Source organism: Salmo salar, chromosome 22 (genome assembly GCF_965601325.2).
Source record: "Salmo salar chromosome 22, fSalSal1, whole genome shotgun sequence".
Classification (NCBI taxonomy): domain Eukaryota; kingdom Metazoa; phylum Chordata; class Actinopteri; order Salmoniformes; family Salmonidae; genus Salmo; species Salmo salar.
The window spans coordinates 12,771,667-12,777,806 of record NC_138312.1 but is presented as its reverse complement, the minus strand read 5'-3'; positions in this window follow the sequence as shown (position 1 = coordinate 12,777,806).

Here is a 6,140-nt window from a genome sequence, read left to right as displayed (position 1 = left end):
GTCTCAACGACCACGATGTGAGCTGGCCAACAAACGCTGCCAGCTCAGAGGGAGGGCTGAGGGCTTAGCTCACCCCATGGACTGGGGGACTGTGCCCTCTCTGTAGCCAGTAGAAACAAAACAAGAGGACAGAAAGCCCTGCAGCAAAATGGAATGAGTTAAGACAAGAAACAAACTCACTACACTTCACACAAATTAACTGTTAGAAGAAATGTGTTGTTTATTTTCTAAATAAGCTCTACAGGGAATCAGAAAGTCCACAGTCCTGGATTTAATCTTACTGAAAACCACTAAAATGCATTAGAGTTGCCAAATCACATTCAGTTTTGTTATTGTGGCAAACACTCTCAATATACGATTTGTAAAACGTGTTCCAGAAGGACTCAAACACTACATGACCAAAAGTTTGTGGACACCTGCTCGTCAAACATCGCATTCCAAAATCATGGGCATTAATATGGAGTTGGTCCCCCCATTGCTGCTATAATAGCCTCCACTCTCCTGGGAAGGCTTTCCACTAGATGTTGAAACATTGCTGCAGGGACTTGCTTCCATTCAGCCACAACAGCATTAGTGAGGTCGGATACTGATGTTGGGCGATTAGGCCTGGCTCGCAGTCAGCATTCCAACTCATCTCAAAGCTGTTTGATGGGGTTGAGGTCAAGGCTCTGAGAAGTCCAGTCAAGTTCTTCCGCACCATTTCTGGACCTAACTTTGTGCACAGGGGCAATGCCATGCTGAACAGGAAAGGGCCTTCTCAAAACTGTTGTCATAAAGTTGGAAACACAGAATCGTCTAGAATGTCATTGTATGCTGTAGCGTTTTGATTTCCCTTCACTGGAACTAAGGGGTCAAGCCCAAACTATGAAAAACAGCCCCAGCCCATTATTCCTCCTCCACCAAACAGTTGGCACTAAGCATTGGGGCAGGTAGCGTTCTCCTGGCATCCGCCAAACGAAGATCCATCCATGCACCTCCTCCCAGCTGCCCACTGCACTGAGGCTAGGTAACACTGTCACCACCGATAAATCCACGATAATTGAGAATTTCAATAAGCATTTCTCTACGGCTGGCCATGCTTTCCTTCTGGCTACCCCAACCCCGGCCAACAGGACCGCACTGCAAAACCTGGATGCGTACAAATCAGCTGGGCTAGACAATCTGGACCTTCTCACAATTATCCGCCGCCATTGTTGCAACCCCTATTACCAGTCTGTTAAAACTCTCTTTCGCATTGTCCGAGATCCCTAAAGATTGGAAAGCTGCCGCGGTCATCCCCCTCTTCAAAGGGGGTGACACTCTAGACCCAAACTGTTATAGACATATATCCATCCTGCCCTGCCTTTCTAAAATCTTCGAAAGCCAAGTTAATAAAGAGATCACTGAACATTTCGAATCCCACCGTACCTTCTCCTCTGTGCAATCCTTTATCCGAGCTGGTCACGGGTGCACCTCAGCCACGCTCAAGGTACTAAACAATATCATAACCGCCATCGATAAAAGACAGTACTGTGCAGCCGTCTTCATCGACCTGGCCAAGGCTTTCGACTCTGTCAATCACCGTATTCTTATCGGCAGACTGAACAGCCTTGGTTTCTCAAATTACTTCCTCGCCTGGTTCACCAACCACTTCTCAGACAGAGTTCAGTGTTTCAAATCGGAGGGCCTGTTGTCCAGACCTCTGGCAGTCTCTATGGGGGTACCACAGAGTTCAATTCTCGGGCTGACTCTTTTCTCTGTATATATCAATGATGTCGCTCTTTCTGCGGGTGATTCCCTGATCCACCTCTACGCATACGACACCATTCTGTATACATCAGGCCCTTCTTTGGACACTGTGTTAACTAACCTCCAAAATGAGCTTCAATGCCATACAACACTCCTTCTGTGGCCTCCAACCGCTCTTAAACGCTAGTAAAACCAAATGCATGCTCTTCAACCGTTCGCTGCCCGCACCCTCCAGCCCGTCCGCCCGACTAGCATCACTACTCTAGACGGTTCTAACTTAGAATATGTGGACAACTACAAATACCTAGGTGTCTGGCTAGACTGTTAACTCTCCTTCCTGACTCATATTAAACATCTCCAATCCAAAATTAAATCGAGAATTAGCTTCCTATTTCGCAACAAAGCCTCCTTCACTCATGCCGACAAACATTCCCTCGTAAAAAAATAAAAAAATGTAAAAACTGACTATCCTACCGATCATCGACTTCGGTGATGTCATTTAGAAAACAGCTTCTAATACTCTACTCAGCAAACTGGATGCAGTCTATCACAGTGCCATCCATTTTGTCACCAAAGCCGTTATACCACCCACCACTGTGACCTGTATGTTCTAGTCGGCTGGCCCTCGCTACATATTCGTCGCCAGACCCACTGGCTCCAGGTCATCTATAAGTCTATGCTAGGTAAAGCTCCGCTTTATCTCAGCTCACTGATCACGATAACAACACCCACCCGTAGCATGCGCTCCAGCAGGTATATCTCACTGGTCATCCCCAAAAGCCAACACCTGCTTTGGCCGCCTTTCCTTCCAGTTCTCTGCTGCCAATGACTGGAATGAATTGAATTTTTTTTTGCTGAAGCTGGAGACATATATTCCTCACTAACTTTAAACATCAGCTATCTGAGCAGCTAACCGATCGCTGCAGCTGTACATAGCCCATCTGTAAATAGCCCACCCAATCTACCTAACTCATTCCCATATTGTTTTTTTTACTTTCCTGCTCTTTTGCGCACCAGTATTTCTACTTGCACATAATCATCTGCTCATCTATCACTCTAGTGTTAATTTGCTAAATTGTAATTACTTCGCTACTATGGCCTATTTATTGCCTTACCTTGTCACGCCATTTGCACACACTGTATATAGACTTTCTTTTTTTCTATTGTGTAATTGTCTGTACGCTTATTTATTCCATGTGTAACTCTGTGTTGTTGTTTGTGTCGCACTGCTTTGCTTCATCTTGGCCAGGTCGCAGTTGTAAATGAGAACTTGTTCTCAACTAGCTTACCTGGTTAAATAAAGGTGAAATATATATATATTTTTAAACAATTAAAACTCAGTTTTTCACAATTCCTGACATTTAATCGAAGTAACAATTCCCTGTCTTTGGTGAGTGAAGATCACCAGTTTTTTTTAAGATTGTGAAATGTCTGTCACGGGTGTCGTAGGGTTTAGACCAAGACGCAGTGGGAAAATGTATACTCATCTTCTTTTATTAAAGGACAAAGAAGGAAAAACCAAAACAAACATGTGACACAAAAAACACGATGACAAAGAACAGGCCGGTAAGGCACAAAGCTATACACAGCAACAATCTCCCACAAAATCCCATGACAAACAAACTCCTAATTATAGGACCTTCAATCAGAGGCAACGATAACCAGCTGCCTCCAATTGAAGGTCCGACCCCAATTAACTAAACATAGAACTACAATAGACTAGACAGAACATAGAAATACACTAACATAGAACATAGACTAACAAACCCCGGACCACATAAACCAAACACCTCTCTACCTAAATACATAGCCCAAACCACATAAAACAAACACCCCCTGCCACGTCCTGACCAAACTACAATAACAAATAACCCCTATTACTGGTCAGGACGTGACAATGTCAGAATAATAGTATAGATAATGATTTATTTCAGCTTTTATTTCTTTCATCACATTCCCAGTGGGTCAGAAGTATTTGGTAGCATTGCCTTTAAACTGTTTAACTTGGGTCAAACATGTCCGGGAGCCTTCCACAAGCTTCCCACAATAAGTTGGGTGAATTTTGGCCCATTCCTCCTGACAGAGCTGGTGTAACTGAGTCAGGTTTGTAGGCCTCCTTGCTCGTGCACTCTTTTTCAGTTCTGTCCACACATTTTCTATGGGATGAGGTCAGGGCTTTGTGATGGTCACTCCAATACCTTGACTTTGTTGTCCATAAGCCATTTTGCCACAACTTTGGAAGTGTGCTTGTGGTCATTGTCCATTTAGAAAACCCATTTGTGACCAAGCTTTAACTTCCTGACTGATGTCGTGAGATGTTGCTTCAATATATCCACATAATTTTCCTTGCTCATGACGCCATCTATTTTGTGAAGTGCACCAGTCCCACCTGCAGCAAAGCACCCCCACAACATGATGCTGCCACCCCCGTGCTTCACGGTTGGGATGGTGTTCTTCGGCTTGCAAGCCTCCCCCTTTTTCCTCCAAACATAACGATGGTCATTATGGCCAAACAGGTCTATTTTCATTTCATCAGCCCAGAGGACATTTCTCCAAAAAGTACGATCTTTGTCCCTATGTGCGGTTGCAAACCGTTGTCTGGCTTTTTTATGGCGGTTTTGGAGCATTGGCTTCTTCCTTGCTGAGCGGCCTTTCAAGTTATGTCGATACAGGACTTGTTTTACTGTCGATATAGATACTTTTGTACCTGTTTCCTCCAGCATCTTCACAAGGTCCTTTGCTGTTGTTCTGGGATTGATTTGCACTTTTCGCACCAAAGTACATTCATCTCTAGGAGACAGAACGCGTCTCCTTCCTGAGCGGTATGACGACTGCGTGGCCCATGGTGTTTATACTTGCGTACTATTGTTTGTACAGATGAACGTGGTACCTTCAGGCGTTTGGAAGTTGCTCCCAAAGATGAACCAGACCTGTGGAGGTCTACAATTTTTTTCTGAGGTCTTGGCTGATTTCTTTTGATTTTCCAATGATGTCAAGCAAAGAGGCACTGAGTTTGAAGGTAGGTCTTGAAATACATCCAAAGGTACACCTCCAATTGACTCAAATGATGTCAATTAGCCTATCAGAAGCTTCTAAAGCCATGACATCATTTTCTGGAATTTTCCAAGCTGTTTACAGGCACAGTCAATTTAGCGTATGTAAAGTTCTGACCCACTGGAATTGTGATACAGTGAATTATAAGTGAAATAATCTGTCTGTAAACAATTGTTTGAAAAACGACTTGTGTCGTGCACAAAGTAGATGTCCTAACCGACTTGCCAAAACTATAGTTTGTTAACAAGAAATGTATGGATTGGTTGAAAAACAAGTTTTAATGACTCCAACCTAAGTGTATGTAAACTTCCGACTTCAACTATATGTGTATGTGTATGTGTGTGTGTGTGTGTGTGTGTGTGTGTGTGGGTGGGTGTGTGTGTGTGTGTTAGGGCCTTGTACAGACCTTTTGGGGGACATGTTCTTCAACAAAAAAAGTGCCCACAACCATGTTCACAGACTCATTGAGCAATTATTACTTTGATTATTTAGTTACATAGAAGGAATAGATGGCCACATGAGTAAAGTATGTTGCACAACTTGTTTGAACTGGATTAAATGCTGCACTATTTAACAAAGACCAACACAATTCCAGTCAAAATAGAAGATTGTGAGAAATACTGTGTCCTCCCATTATTATCCAACCCAACTCCATTTGTTGCCACTATCATGTATCCTACCCTAGCTGAAGCTTTGATCCAGTGGAATAAGTATTGAGGAGCAGAGAGTTTGAAGGTCACTTCAGGGATACAGCTGCTGCTCTACACTATCCCTAAATAAGCCAGTAACGAGAGCAAATTCATAGACCTATTGGGTACTGCTTGAAATGAAGTGCAGTTTATTAAGGCTTCATAAAGCCTTCATAAAGCCTTCATAAGCACTACATAAATGCATCACAACTCATCTATAATCGTATGTCATGCGCTATAAAGGGTTCATAAATGTGGCATAACTGTGTGACATAACCACCTATGTCTAATGTGACATAAGCCACTATGTAAAATATGACCTAAACCTGTGCTCTATAAAGGGTGACATAGCTTAATAACGGCTTTATAAGTCATATTAAATTGAGGCTTCACAAAGCATCTATAACCTTGCCATGCATGTTGGTAGAGCATTGCAACACCAGGATAGTGGGCTTGATTCCTGGGACTACCCATACATAAAAATGTATGTGTAAATGTGTCGCTTCCATGCCTCTCCTTGCCCCAACCTGGGCTCAAACCAGGAACCCTCTGGACACTGACAACAGTCACCCACGAAGAATCGTTACATATTGCTCCACAAAGAAACAACTACTTTAAGGTCTCAGAGTGAGTGACATCACTGATTGAAACGCCACGAGAGCACAATGC